Genomic DNA, 16662 nt, shown 5'->3' with positions numbered 1-16662 from the left:
TTTGCGGCTTTATTAGACAGTGGGTTGACGATAATGTTTTGAACCATATTTCTGGGGAGACACATGCTCGGACCCTATGGGAGCACCTTGAAAGTTTGTATGCTCGGAAAACTGAAAACAACAAAATGTTTTTGATAAAGAAGATGTTCGGTTTAAAATACCACGATGGTTCCGCGATGACAGATCATCTGAATAATTTTCAGGGGATCATGAACCAGTTATCTGCTATGGGCATTAAATTTGATGAAGAAATTCAAGGCTTGTTTCTACTTGGTTCCCTACCAGATTCTTGGGAAATTCTTAGAACTTCATTATCAAATTCTGCTCCAGATGGTGTGATCTCTATGGATCTTGCCAAGAGCAGCCTTCTAAATGAAGAGATGAGAAGAAAATCTCAGGGTTCCTCCTCATCAGATGTCTTGGTGACTGACTCTAGGGGGAGAAACAAGAATCGGGGTTCTCAAAATAGAGAACATAATAGAAGCAAATCCAGAAGCAGACTTAAAGATATTGAGTGCTACCATTGCGGGAAGAAAGGGTACACAAAGAAGTTCTGCCGGATTTTGAAAAAGGAGAATAGAGACAAGGAAGAACAGAAAGAAGATGGCAATCGTGTGGCCACCGTCACTACAGAAGATCTTGTTACAGTCCTTGATGCGGATCTGATAAATATTGCTTGTGATGAGTCAAGCTGGGTTGTGGACAGTGGTGTCGCACCTCATGTGACATCAAGGAAGGAATTTTTCTCATCCTATACTCAGGGTGACTTTGGAACTCTGAGTATGGGTAATGAGACTGTATCTAGGGTGGCTGGTGTTGGAACGATTTGTTTGGAAACTAGTATTGGAACTAAACTAGTTTTAAACAATGTAAAGCATGCACCTGATGTTCGTTTGCACTTGATCTCTGTTGGTGTTTTAGATGATGAAGGATATGTCAGTACCAATGGTGCTGGAAAGTGGAAGCTCACTAAGGGTTCCATGATTGTGGCTCGTGGGGAAAAGCGTCGTGGTCTATACTGGACTACAGCCTCTACCTGTGTTGATATGGTGAATGTCGTTGAGAGCCATAACTCTTCAACGTTATGGCATAAGAGGCTTAGCCACATTAGCGAGAAAGGACTAAATGTTCTGGCCAAGAAGAAATTGTTGTCAAATTTTGAAAGTGCAAAATTAGAAAAATGTGAGCACTGCTTGGCTGGAAAACAAAAAAGAGTTTCTTTCCAGTCTCATCCTCCTTCAAGAAAGACAGAGTTGCTTGAGTTGGTGCATTCAGATTTATGTGGTCCAATGAAGACAAGAACTTTGGGTGGTGCACTTTATTTTACTACCTTTATTGATGATTGTTCAAGGAAACTTTGGGCCTACATCTTGAAGACTAAAGACCAAGTGTTAGGTGTCTTTAAGCAGTTTCAGGCTTCAGTTGAAAGAGAAACTGGAAAGAAGCTGAAGTGTATTCGTACTGATAACGGTGGTGAATATTGTGGACCGTTTGACGAATACTGCAAACAATAGTGTATCAGACACCAGAAGACTCCTCCTAAGACTCCTCAGCTTAATGGTTTAGCAGAAAGGATGAACAGGACATTGATGGAAAGAGTCAGATGTTTGCTTTCTGAAGCAAAGTTGCCGAATTCCTTTTGGGGTGAGGCTTTGTTGACCGTCGCACATGTTATTAATCTATCCCCTGCGGTTGCTTTGCAAAGTGATGTTCCAAACAAAGTTTGGTATGGCAAGGATGTTTCCTATGACCACTTGAAAGTGTTTGGTTGCAAAGCTTTTGTACATGTGCCTAAAGATGAGAGGTCAAAATTAACTGCCAAGACAAGGCAGTGCATCTTCATTGGTTATGGCCTTGATGAGTTTGGTTACAGGCTATATGATCCAATTGAGAAGAAGGTTGTGAGAAGCCGTGATGTTATCTTCGTGGAGGATCAAACCATTGAAGATATTAACAAAGCGGAGAAGTTAAAATCTTCAAGTTCTGAAGGTTTAGTTAATCTTGATCAAGTTCCTCATACAGGATGACACTGGTGGGCTCAATAATGATGGTGATGCCCAGAACCATATTCCAGATCAACATATTGATGGTGATGGTAATAACAATGCTAATGTTGATGAGGTAGATGCTCATACTCATGAAGCTGTTGACGAGTTAGATATTCCACTCAGGAGGTCTTCTAGACCTCGTACTCCTTCCTCCCGTTATTCACCCAATGAGTATGTATTACTCACTGATGGGGGAGAACCTGAATGTTATGCGGAGGCTATAGAAGATGAGCACAAGGATCAATGGATTGAAGCCATGCAAGATGAGATGAAATCTCTGCATGAGAACCATACTTATGAGTTGGTGAAATTGCCTAAGGGCATAAGAGCTTTGAAGAACAAGTGGGTATTCAAAGTTAAAGCTGAAGAACATAGTTTGAAGCCCAGATACAAAGCTAGATTGGTTGTCAAGGGATTTGGTCAAAGGAAAGGTATTGACTTTGACGAAATATTTTCTCTTGTCCTAAAAATGTCCTCCATTCGGACAGATCTTGGTTTGACTGCCAGTCTTGATTTGGAGATTGAGCAGATGGATGTGAAGACTGCTTTTCTTCACGGTGATTTAGAAGAGGAGATTTATATGGAACAACCTGAAGGCTTCAAGGCAAAAGGTAAAGAAAATCTTGTATGCAAACTTAAGAAGAGTCTATATGGATTGAAGCAAGCTCCCAGATAGTGGTATAAGAAGTTTGAGTCTGTTATGGGGGAGCAAGGCTACAAGAAGACTTCTTCAGATCACTGTTTGTTTGTACAAAGATTTTCTGATGACGATTTTATCATCCTCTTGCTATATGTGGATGATATATTGATTGTGGGCAGGAATTCTTCTAAGATTGACGAGTTGAAGAAACAGTTGAATAAGTTTTTTGCAATGAAAGACTTGGGTCATGCTAAGCAGATTTTGGGCATGTGAATTACTCGTTCGAGAAACGAAAGGAAGCTTTACTTGTCACAGGAGAAGTACATAGAACGTGTACTGGAGCGCTTCAATATGAAAAGTGCTAAGTTGGTTCGCACACCTCTTCCAGGTCATCTGAAGTTGAGCAAGAAGATGTGTCCAACAATAACGGAGGAAAAAGAGAGAATGGCCAAGATTCCCTATTCCTCTGCCGTTGGATGTTTGATGTATGCAATGGTATGTACTCGACCAGATATTGCTCATGCAGTCGGTGTTGTTAGCAGATTTCTCGAAAATCCAAGAAAAGAGCATTGGGAAGCTGTAAAGTGGATACTCAGGATCTAAGAGGAAGCTCACGTGAATGCTTATGTTTTGGAGGATCAAATCCAATTTTGAAGGGTTATACAGATTCTGATATGGCAGGTGACCTTGATAACAGAAAATCCACTACTGGATATTTGTTTACTTTTTTAGGGGGAGCTATATCATGGCAGTCGAAGTTGCAGAAGTGTGTTGCAATAGCTACAACTGAAGCGGAGTATATTGTGGTTACTAAAGCTGGCAAAGAGATGATATGGCTCAAGAGATTTCTTCAAGAACTTGGATTGCGACAGATGGAGTATGTTGTCTATTGCGACAGTTAGAGTGCAATAGACCTGAGCAAAAACTCTATGTACCATGCGAGAACAAAACACATTGACGTCAGATATCATTGGATTCGTGAGCAAGTGGAGAACGAATCACTTCAAGTCAAAAAGATTCACACGAGTGAAAATCCTGCAGATATGTTGACCAAGGTGGTACCAAGAGACAAGTTCGAGTTATGCAAAGAACTTGTCAGCATGCACTCAAACTAGAAGACAGTGCTACCTCCTCTAGATGAATGAGGCTGGAGGGGGAGATTGATATGGTGTCCATCTCATTCAAATGAGTTGGTAGCCAATTTTATTGACTTGGTTTGGTTTGGTAGCCAACCTTGTTGAATTTGTATAATTTGGTAGCCAATTTTATTGACTTGGTTTGGTTTGGTAGCCAACCTTGTTGAAATTATGAAAAGGGTGTGTAAATTGTCAAATATTGTAGGCTTTAGAGAGTGAGGTTTTGGCTATAAAAGGAGAGCTTTAACTCTCATTTCTACACACCAACAAAGAGAGAAAAGAGAGAGCAAGGTATTCCATAAACTATAAGAAAATAGTTTGTGAAGAAAAATATAGTGTGAGAGATATTGTAGTGAGGTAGAAAAAGCAAAAGAGTGTTTATTTCTTTTGATGGTGTAGTGGTCTTAGGAGTATTTCTTACTCGTTACTACACAGTGTAAAATTCCTCGCTATAGAGATATCAGTTGCTTTTCTTGGCCGTGGTTTTTCCCTTATTCAGAAGGGTTTCCACGTAAAAATCTTGGTGTCATTATTGCTGCATTTCTATTCTTGTTGATTTAACCATAACTTAGTGTTTTGCGTTTATCACTAATATCGGGAATACTATTTTTACGGGGTTTATTCCCAACAGCCACCAACATAAAAGAAGCCACGGTTAAAAAATACTAAAGATTAAAAAGGGAGTCTAATCAACACCTCCATTACCCTGGAAAAATTCAATACTTTTTAATAGCTTGTGGCATCCACTTTGGCATAAAATTGTGAGAATCAACGATGAAACCACCTCTTTACTTGTAAATAATTCTATGTATATGAGATTGGAATAATAAATTTTAGTATATACATTGATAGTGAGAAAAGTTTTTGCACCATTTGTGTTATTGTAAATGTTTATTTACAATTTCAGTGCATAAAGTTAAACCTCAAAAAACAAAATACTACAGAGCAAGTTCAAAAATGTATAGGCACTGCAGTTTTACTTGAGTTAGAGATCTAGAGTATGCAACATTTATGAGGATTTATTCTCTCATTCACTCTCCCCTCTCAGACCCTCATCTTGTACCACAAAGTAATGTATAAAGAAACTATTCAGAACTGCTTGTGAACACGATCCATTGTTGGGCGTCTGGGAAGGGTAATGTGTACGCAGACGTTACCATTATACATATTAGTATATAGCCACACTAGAAAGCAGAAAAGAAGACAATTTTAACTATTTTTAATCTCTATAGTCTCAACATCCACCACCACCTCCACCGCCACATCCACCACCTCCGCCTCCACAGCCACCACCTCCACCCCAACTGCTGCTGCTAATCCCTCCACCTCCTCCACCACCTCCACTCCAACTGCTCGTCCGTCCACCACTACCACCACTATAACCACTAGTGATAGCTGTTCACAAGCACTGAAGAGAGATTTCTGAATAGTTTACAAGCAGCTCACAACTTTTCACATCATGAGTTAGCTTTTGCAGCCAAAGTTGGCGAGTCCGTGACAGAGTGCTATCGAAGCTTAGCATCACCAAAACTAGTACAGCAGTTAAGCCGGGCTATTGAACAACAATCAAGGCATTGTCGATTTGGGAGGGACGAAAGTGTGAGCTTCTTGTTTGTTGTTTCACAGAAGACGGAGCAAAATTATCTACACATCTAGAGCTAACTGCAACTGCAGAACAATAAGCATATGGATCAGTGTCTGAAGGAGATAATGCCACTTCCTAAAGCATTAGGATTAGTACATTTTTCTGAAGTTTGCGATGGGATACCATGCGTTAGTAGGCACTGGAGGATTATAATAACATTTACTGTTGCACATGAGGTCAAATATTGTACAGCAGCTCCTATTGAAACATCTTGATCAAAGATACAACAGCCTCAACTCCAAATGCGTCGATGGGCTGATTCTTGCAGCCTGCATCACAATTAATCAATATCTGAGTGAATATTATCCCATCATTGTGCAGAGTTAGCAATCCCATGTATGTTTCTGTACTTGAGGAGTAACATATGATATGCAAACAATTCAAGCCATGCCGAAGAAGAAAGGAGATTATACAAGAACAACAATTTGAAAGAACAAATGCTGGAATATATTTACCCACAAAATGAAGAAAAGAAGAACGGAAATAGCTGGGAGAATGCATCACAATTTAGATGTCTGAGGATGTATTCCTTAGATGCCTTTTGCAAAAGAAAATTACACTAGTCAAACTCTGCCACATATAATGAAAATGAGGTAATAAATTCGTCTATACTCACATATTTTCTCAGGGTAAAAGTGCGCAGGACTTGATCAGTTATAAACAAGGACCAGAATATCCCTATTCATATCTTCAGCTTCTTGCTTAATCTTCACAGCAGATTCTTCCAGTTGAGGGCTCCTCCGTAATTCGATACTTTTTAATGAACAAATATCCCCGAAACTTGGTGGAATCTGCTCAAGCTTACGACAGTCCCGCAGTCGTAATTTCTCAAGCGCGGGAAAGGATTCCTCTCTAACCTCCCACTTAGCAAGATTCACTCTCGGCAATGTCAAACATTTGAGATTCTGGAAGGTGTCTTCCTCCTCCATGTTCCATTCTTCCCCCTCGATGAATGCACTTTTAAGGTACAACTCTCCAAGATTGGACAGTCTTCCTATTGTTGATAATGAATCGGATGTCAGACGAAATTCACACAAACACAACATTTTCACACTCGAAGGGAAGTGAAAATCCCAAAGCCGATTTGTCTCTACAGCGAGTGCACTATCATTTGAATTTGAACTTTTAAAAGTTACTTTGAGAGATTCTAGTTCATTTAGGAATTCCAATTTCGGGAACCAATATTGCCCTGTTGAACAATCCCATGATTCCTTGAGATCAAATCGAAGCTCTTGAAGATTAAGAAACCTTTTGAAAATATCCTCTATATCTTTCGAATTGGAAAGCTCTAGTCCCCGTAATAATCTCGAGCTCACTAACTTTGAGTCATCTGCTACCAGTATTGGTTCATGTGCATCCAAATCAAAGAAAGAACAACTATCTATGCCCAGCACTCGCAACTTTACAAGATTCCAAATTATTGGTAATAGCACCAAGGGTGGTCCGTAATTATTCACCAACAAAATTTCCAGATTCCAGAGATTTGAAAAAGACGAAGGCAGAGAGTAAACTTCTGTCTGAATGTTTAAGTACCTCAAATGAACCAATGTGCATATTTCATTCAGCAAACAATCATTTACCGCGATAGAAAATCTATCCACTTGCAATACTCTAAGAAGCCTCAAGTGTCTTAGGTGACATATATCATAATGACATATGTCATGATATACGTGTCCAGATATCCTCAAAGAATAGAGGTTTTTATAACCAGAATTCCTTTTATTTTTTGAATCGAACAGGACAAAATTGTTATGCCCAAAGTGCCACTTACGATATTCAATGTTCATTTGACGTGGCATCAGATCTGAAGAAGATGATGATGGAGCACTTGAACTTATCTCGCCAAACAACTTTTCCTCTCTTGCTTTTATCAAACAAAAGTCATGCACAAGATCATGAATTTGGCAAGTCCGATCATCACCTATTTCATTGAAAGAAATTACCAAGCTACTGGAAATTAAATTATCCAGATAAATCTCAACAAGTTCTTCCACACTTTTTGTGAGCACGTGATTTTTGCCCCATACGAACTACTCCCAAAGAAATCAAAAATAATAAACATTGTCGATTTTATTGTATGCATTTTTGTTGAATTTTTATGTTATTTTATGTCATTATTTGCCTATGTCCGTGCATATTTATGTGTTTAAATAAATGAAGAATGAAAAATATGTTGCATTTTGGATTTAATTGTACAATTAGGATTAATTAAGTAAGTTTTACAAATATAAAAAATCACAAAAAATAACGTACTTCGCATTTTAGTGTTTAATATCAAAATTGTGTAAGTTTATTAGTATTTGATTATGTGTGATAATTATTATTTAGATTAGTATTCTAGGATAATTTGATCAAGGTTAAAATTAGGTTTGCATTTTTATTGAAAAGAAAATGAAAAGAAAAAAAAGAAGAAGAAAGAATTAGTCTTCTTAATTAAAAGACCCTATTTGGGCCAATTACAACCCAATTCACCCCAAGCCCAAACTAAACACCCTTATACCTACCTAAATCAGCCCCAACCCACCGGTCAACCCGACCCGGTCCACTACCTCTAGACAAACGACCCCCACTCCATTTCATTTTTCATTTCCCCATCTTCTTCAACCCTAATTAGAGCCACCACCCCCAAATAACACCTCCCAGACCATCGTCCTCTCCACGCCTCCCAACCCCGTCTTCTTCGTTTCCCCACCCAACAAATGACCTCAACCAGTGGCGCCACAACTCCCTCCTCCATCTCCAACCACGAACCAGACGACTCCACCCAGCCTCGTCGCCGAACAGCCACCAAATTCGCGGCGTGTTCAGCCTGAAAATCACGCACACACACACGTAAACATAGGGAGAGAACAAGAGCGAAAGAGATGAACTAATTTTCTCATCTCTAATCCACATAGAGGAAACGGACAGAAACAGGGGCAGGGTTAGCATTTCTCTTTGCTTTATGGATTGTTTACGTTGCTTTAACCTTGCCGCGAGACTAGCTTGTGCGTTCACTAGTGACGAGATGGAGTTTGTTTGAGTCAAAGTTGAATTTGCTAATTTTGAGTCGCTGTCGAGGTTCGGAGTCACATTTCGCAGAATCGTTATTTCCGGTTTGAGGTCCGTGTTGCATCTGTGGTTCAAATTTCAGTTATGTCACTTGTTGTAGCCATGTTGGCGTCCAGAAGTTGTGAAGTTGAAAACTCTCATTAATTGGCAACACTAGGTTCAATTCTTTCCTATCTCTTTTAATTTCATATACATGGTTTTGATGATTGAGTTGATATGGTTTAATTTGTGCATAAGTTTGAATCTGTATAGCAATAGATGGGTTTTGGTTGCTCTGTAAAGGAAAATGTCCTCTTCTTACTTTACTGTCATGTTGTAAATATGGATGTTTACCTTATAGTGCAAAGGTAGAATTGCAATCTTCATGTTCTAATTGATTTAGGAAAATCAAGTTAGATACCGTAAAGATAAGACTTGCGCCATTAGTATTCCAAATGATATTCAAATTAAGTTGCTGGCCAAATACTTGTTATAGGAAATGTTGGAGTATTTTATGTCTTTTCCTAGAACATGTTTTCTGGACAGTTTACACCCTTACTGCACAAATGCTGGTGGATTAAATGTAGTTAAAAAGCTGCAGTTATAGATTTTTTTTTCTTTCGTAGTTGCTCTCTGCGGATTTGAAGTTGTTCATTTAGCTATTTGCCCGTATGTTTGCTCGAATTAGTTATAGCTGGACATAATGGTTTGTTATTCATCAACTGATTTTTAATAACAACACTAGGATAGTGTGTCACTAATTCAGCAAGTAGACAATTAAAAAATGGAAAAGGAGATTGGTAATGGAAGTTGCACTAACTAATTAATTAATAAGGGAAGGGACACTTGTAATGAGAAAGGCACTGGTTGATTTTAGGGGATTGAAATGGGCATTAGTAGTAAAATAAGAAGGCACTAGGGTAGTGGGGTAATTAAAAACTGAAAAGATAAGTTGTTAGTGGCAAATGCACTAATGGAATGCCCACTTTAGAGAGCTGGAAATCAGAATAAAAGGGAGGTAGAACACAAGAAAGAGGAGGATCTGAAATTGTAAGAAAAAAAACCTCAAAAATAGAGAGGTCAAGGGAGCTTAACAATCTGACGGAGAGCAATAGAGAGGGACAACCTTGTACAGTTTGAAAACCTGAGTGAGGAAGTTGAGAAATCCAGAAGAAATGATATAAAAGTATAGAAAACTGTATTGTTGGTTTAAGTTTGATCGTCTGATCTCTCTTAACTCACTCTTCTTGAACTATTTTCATCAATTTGAAGAGCTAAATTTAGTTTGCATTCAAGTAATTGGACCCTGCTTGGTGTGGTTTTGTTGATTGTGTTCCATTGATATACTATTGGTTCTAAATTGTGAGTTTTAAGTTGGTCCTCTTTAGTCATTTGTGCTTGCTGAACACTGATTCTTGTTGCTGCTGAGTCTGCTAAATCTCACCCCCCCCTATTTGTTTTCCTCTTTCCAGGTATATCTTGATCTTATGGATATCATTTGAGGTATAAACTTGAATCATGAATTAAGAATGAGAAAGCTAGTCTACACCCTTTCTTCTTTTAATATACTATCACTGTGTTCTTTTGAGTTTTCAATTAGTATATTCTGCCCAAAAGAGGGTTTGTAATTAAGAGTTAAATCACATAGTTTTGTGTAATTACTTTCCTCTTTATTGTGACTGTTGGACGCTGTAGCTATTCTATAAACTCGTTGTTTTAGAGTTTTGTTCAATCAAGTATTCTGCTTAAATCTTATGAGTTTAGGAAATGAATGAATATTTTCATGATGGTATGATTGTTGTAGTGAAGTTAAGTTGTGGTTTATGGTTTCATTTCATTTTCTTGTTAATGGATTTATCATGCTATCCATGGGTCTCCCTCTTTTAATTTTATTTGGTCTAATATTGCTTGTTTGTTGCATTGAAGTACCGCATCCAAGGTGAAAAGAATGACTTTTTCCTATATATTTTTTATTTGACTAGTACATGAGATTTAATATTTTCAAGAAATATTTAAATATTGATGGCATGAATTTCAGTGGACAAAACTCACTTCTCACCATTGTAAACCGATATATTTTCATGGCAACCACAAGAATCTGTTCTCATGTGAAAAAAGGGATTGGCAAAACTAAGAAGAAAGAAAGGATTGAAGTTGTATAGAGGTGATTAAAAGCCTAGTCTCATTTCTTTCTATTTTTGGGTCAAAAATAGTACGTACCAACTACTAGAAGATTTTGTATATTAATTTTTCTTTTATTTTTATTTTTTGACATATAACTTAGTTTAATCCCAATAAAAGCTTTTTCTTCCACTAAAAAAAACCCTTATTCCCAAGCCGCTTTATTAAGATTGGGTAAGTATTTTATGCAATACTATATAGAGTGTGCCGATTTTGTTTAGATGATGGTCCGAATTCGTCTATTTATTCTGACCAGATAAAGATTATTGCATGAAATATCTTGCACCATATTTGCTTAAACGAATCATGTATTGCTTAGGCAAGGAGCAAATCATGAATATCGTAGTTTGCTCGAGGCGCGCCATACTAATTAAGAAATAACGAAATCTTGGCCCTCGTTTTTAGTCAAAGTGTCGTTTAATCCTTAGAATTTGAGGTGTGTCATTTAGTAAATTTCATGACCCTCGTAAATTGCAAACGTGTTAGTATCATTAGGCGCGTTTTTAATAATATTACTTTCCTAAACTTGGGTGCGCATTTATGCGACCTAAATCCAAATCTCAACGGAGTCGAAACGTATTAACAACCACGAGTACATTGATTGTGATGTGGTTCGAGATGCATTTTTACGACGTTGCAATTCTATTAAAAATAATAATAAAAGCGGTTTAAACTTAATAAAAGCACACAAGATATAACGTGTATAAAAATCAGATATTTAGCCATTACAACAATTTAAGCGACCGTGCTAGAACCACGGGATTCGGGGGTGCCTAACACCTTCCCTCGGGTCAACAGAATTCCTTACTTAGAATTTCTGGTTCGCAGACTTCATTCGGAAAGTCGAATATTTTTCTCAAATTGGGATTCAAGATAAACCGGCGAATTGGGACACTAAAAGCCAAACCTTTCCCAAGTGGCGACTCTGAAAAAAATAAATAATCCCATTTTCGAATAATATCACTTAAATTGAAAAAACTCTCTTATATCACCCTCGGGTGTGTAAAAAGGAGGTGTGACCCTTTTTTATCTCTCTCTGCTCCAAAAATCCTTCAGCAAGCGATAAAACTTCCAAATTACGGACGGGAATTGCTTCGTCCTTTGGAAAACTCGCAAGGTGAATCAAGCACGACTTTAAGGGATCAGGTATTTCATAACTTAATGCTATAATCTTCATCACGTCCTCTTCTTTCTGGAAAATAAAGGAATTCAAATTATTTCGAACTTCAACCCATACACTCCTTTTCTTTTCCTTCCCTGCAATGACTCCAGCAATCAAATCAACCACCAAAGGAAGCCGTTTACAGTTTTGGACTATCTCTTCTCCAACATCCAGTAGTTCATCAGGGCAACTTTCTTTTCCAAAGACCTTTTTCTCTAATAACTCCCAACTTTCTTCTAGGTTTAGCAATCGAAGGTCAATAGGATCACTGTGGCGTTGTGCATGCACAGCCACTTTCTTTTCTCGAGTCGTCAAAATAATTCGACTTCCTTTCTCAACTCCAGGAAAAGGCCTTGTCAACTCATCCCATGCTGTAGTGTCCCACAAATCATCTAAGACTATAAGGTACCTCTTTCCAAACAAATGTTTCCGTAGCTTATCAGCAACATCAATATTCTCACCGAATTTCAAAGCTGAGCCAACAACTTGATTAAAAAGTTTTTCCAGTAACGCCATCTCGTCATACTTTTGATCGACTGTACACCATGCACGGATGTCAAAATGACTAGAAACTGACTTATCATTATACACTTTGTACGCTCCATGTAGTTTTACCCGAACCGGGCATGCCAGTGATCGAAATGACATCTAGCGTTTTTTGTCCACTGGTGAGCTTCCTAATTATCAAGGATGTCTCCTCTTTAAAACCTACGATTATTTTACTAGGTATTGATGACTTGCGCTCAACTAGCTTGTTGGGAGAGTTCACAACAATGACGCCCATGTTCTCGGGATTCTTCTCAAATAAATTTAAGACCCCTTCTTTGATAAGATTGATCTTTTCTAAGGAAAAGGAAAGTGAGAAAATAAGATGTAAGAGACCATTGTCTCTTACAATAATTGAATCAATGACATATTTTGTCTCATATGCCACATCTAAAACACGTGCCCAGAGATCTTTATAGAATTCCTGCTCAACATTCTCGAAGAAAGATCTTATGAATTCTAGATTTTCTTTCACCAGCCCGATTTCTTCCTTTATCAAATCAACTAAATAAGTATTGGAATTGAGCAAATCATTTAAGTGTCTAAGTAGAAGATGCATGAACATGGATCCATCACTCATGGGAAAGCAGAGTTGAGATGAGTTCGGGGCTTTCAAGTAAACATCTTTGAGTTCTCTCTTCAGGAGTTCAATATTTTTGAGAAAGACTAGAGTTGCACCGTTTGTTTCATTGGTACTCTTTGCATTCTTTGATTTCTCTTCTAAGTCGCGACCAATAGCTGATACGTCCCAGGTAAGTGCTCCGACACGCGCTAGGAATTTAAACAACTTGCCATTATGAATAAAGTCCTTAGGCACATCAGTGAGAATGATTAATAGGAACTCTATCATGATATGAATGTTTCGAGCCCCTAGAGTGTTAGCGGTAATAACATTTATCAAGTGCTCTTGTAGATGAATCATATATTCTTTAAGAATATCCGGAGAGGTTTTTAGGAGCTTCTTAATAAAGTGTCCAACTTTTGATGATGTTGAAGCTTTCAAATTTGTAAGACATATTTGCATAACCTCCAGCTGAGTTGGAATAATCTCCAAGAATAGATGTGCTAGCTTGACGAGTCGAAAGTGTCCACCAATTTGATTATGTCATAGGAAGCGTCGTACTCTCTCAGCCATTAGTTGAAACTGAGGTAAGACATATTCAAAAATTCATTCCCAACACAACCATTCACTATCAACTCGTAGAAATGTCTTATGCTGCCACATGCATTCTGAAGAATCTCATATTCTATCATGAATGGAGAACGTTGTTCAGCATGATACTTGGAAAGATGATGGAGATTCAGAAGGAGGAAGTCCAACTCCAATATCAGCTTTTCAGTTAGATCCACGTCAACGGCTTTTTGAATTTCTTCATTCTTTAAGCTCTCTATAAAATCCAGAACATTGAAAGTGTCCTTGCGAAGGGTAGAAAATGACACCTGCCAAAAGACCAAACATTATATCAAATTCTCACAAAGAAAGACAGTTAATTCTCTATATATTATTTTTTTAGAGTTTGAGTAACTAGTTATATATCCAAAATAAGCATGTCAAGAAAATGGTTTACTATGAATATGTTCAACTACATTAAAAGAATATGTTCAGCTGGTGCCCCCCCCCCCCCCTCTTCAATTTACTACATTATGCACTAAAAAGGGGAATTGGCGATTTAGTGAAAATCATAACTAATCAGGATTGATAAGCTTTATAATGTTTAGTTGTTTTTTTATTCTTACAACAAGAAGTCTATAATTCTATCAATAAGGTCATATTCTTTGTTATAAAATAGTGAATGCACATGTCTCTGATAGCAAAAACTTGCTCGTACTCGGTATTTGTACCGAAAGTACTAACTTATAATGGTTAAGAGATTTAATAACGTAAGAATACATATTAAATGAAAGAAATTTATGTGCAGACACGTGGCATGCATATGTTGGTTTAGTATATAAAGTCACAATTAATCGGAAAGAAATAAAATAAAACAAACAAGAAACAAAATTTATCCGATTCATGATAGTAAGAGAAAAAGTAGTATAGACGTCATATATTTCAATTTCTTCAACAATAGTTTCATTTGCCTCATTTTCTTTTTTGCTTTAGGTTCATTTGCTGAAGTATGAGGTGAAGAAATAAAAGTAGAAGTGATTAAGCGAATGAGGGAATAATCATAACATACGTCACGAATTTCAATGTCTTCAACCATAGGTTCCTTTGCGAAATTAGGAGGAGTAAGTTTTTGCAAATAAACACCAATAGCATCAAGATACGCTCCACAATGCCCGTGAAATCCCACAATAGCTACACCTTCTTTCATCATAAGTGAAAATGGGGTTCCCCCAACCTTAGACCCAAATGGTCCATAATTCTTTGCATTAGTTATAAAACATAGAGATTTTATAACCGAATGGCTGCCACAGTGTTCAAATGTTCCCGTGATACCTATTAAATATTCTAATGGAGTTGCCTCAATAACTACCTGAGGTTATTGAAAATCACAGAACAGTTAGATAAGTAGCAGAGTCGGGAATTTTGACAATTTTAAGTGTGGGGTGAGGATATTGTTTGGGTGAGTTTCTGTGCTAGCATAGCTTAGTACTCGTTTTTAGTGTAGAGTTTTTGTTTTAAAAAAATAGAAAATTGGATTTTTCCCGACGATGGTTCTCCTAGACAGTTTTCTTGAGGGATTAAGGTCCTCAAAAAAGCACAAAATGATTTTCTTAGCCTTGAGTAGTTAGTAAATATAATCTATTAGGAAATAATCCCCCTTGATTTTTCTTTGGCCATTGGTTCTTTTCCAAGGGATGAATTTTTGAACCGGGTATTAGTTTTTCTTTTTTGAGTAGTGTAGCATGTAAAGACTTAGACTAAATTCAGCATATTCTGTGACTTGTTTGGTATTAACAGAGTTAGACCTAAGCATGTGGATTATAACTTTCTCCATGAGTTTGTGAGGATTGTTTTTGCCTTTAAAAGTTGAAAAGCTTCTTCGTGACACTTAGGCTTATTGTCTTGACTCTTGTGCTAATTATTGTGCTGAGTTCATTAAAAATTGGGACTTAACTCAGTATTTGCTTTGATTGAAAGTTGAAATGTAGTCATCCTAAGTGAATCATGTGCCAATGTGTAGTGAGATTTTTTGTATAAGTCTCATGTTGTACATTTGTGTCTAGAACTTGCCCGGTATATGAGTTGAAGCAAAATCCTAGGTTCTGCTCGGTTCGAAATATGATTTTAGCCCTTCTTTGATCCTTTTGAACTATAATGCTACCACAAATCAAATATATCCCTAGTTAACCCTTTTGAGCCTATATACTTTTATTTGGCACCCACATTACAAGCCTATACCCTTTTTGTTTCTAATTAACATTGTTTTGATTATTTACCTTTTAAGGCACTGTAATTATAAAATGAGCGCTAAAAGAAGTAAGAAGGGACTGAGTGTGTGGTGACTTTTGAGTGGAACCAATAAAAGAAAGAAGGGGGCACTTATTTTGTAAAATAATACACCACTAGCGAAATTTGGAAAAGAAAAAAAAAAGAAAAATCTGAAAAAAAAAGATAAGGAAAAGTGAATAAATTGTTGTTCTATTCTTGCTAGTGGGGGATATATTAAGGTAGTGCTTAAAGAAAAAAGGAACGTTGTCGGGAGTGATTTTTGTTGAAAAATGGAAGTTGGGATTGAAGAATTTGCGCTCAAAGTTGATTATGTGATGTGTTAAAGTGCTTAGGAGGGTGAACTACTATTCCTTAATATATCCTACTCATCCCTTAGCCCATATTATAACCATGAAAAGTCTTAATTGATTTGAGATCGAGCAAGCCTATAATAGTAGAGATTGACATTAAGGGCAAGCATATGGTACATTTTGTGCGCATGTGAACTTCATTGAAAGAGTGAGAGAATTCTTCAAATGTTTTGAAGTCCTTAAATTGCGCTCAAATTTTATTTGAGTGTGCATACTATCTTTCTCGATTTTGTGGTGAGGGCACATGTTTCATGATGGATAGGCGACTTTATTAAACTTTTCAGCCATAGTGAGTAAGTTGGCCCGAAAGTAGTTATCCTAAGGAGTCAATTTCTGAGGTTGAGATATCCCGAATGTGCTATTTGATTGGTTTGAATTGTTCAATAGTGTACTTGGCAGGTTATTAACATGGAGAAGGAAGTCCGAGAACGCATATGCAAAGGGCTAATTGTTGGTATCAACCAAAGTCATGGGTGCTTAAGCTTAATTGAAATGTGTGGCTTGCTAGCGATAAGCTTAATTTT

At 37.3% G+C, this 16662-nt stretch overlaps 2 pseudogenes; one reads left to right on the top strand and one right to left on the bottom strand.

Moving 5' to 3' along the window:
• LOC138886265 (probable indole-3-pyruvate monooxygenase YUCCA10) overlaps positions 1-16662 on the top strand; it is a 329636-nt pseudogene that overhangs the window by 310774 nt on the left and 2200 nt on the right.
• On the bottom strand, positions 4775-16609 carry LOC104212259 (putative late blight resistance protein homolog R1A-3; annotated as a pseudogene).

The sequence above is a fragment of the Nicotiana sylvestris genome, chromosome 2 (assembly GCF_000393655.2).
Source record: "Nicotiana sylvestris chromosome 2, ASM39365v2, whole genome shotgun sequence".
NCBI classification, from domain to species: domain Eukaryota; kingdom Viridiplantae; phylum Streptophyta; class Magnoliopsida; order Solanales; family Solanaceae; genus Nicotiana; species Nicotiana sylvestris.
Note: the sequence above shows the minus strand (reverse complement) of the source record. Positions and strands in the feature narration are given on the sequence as shown.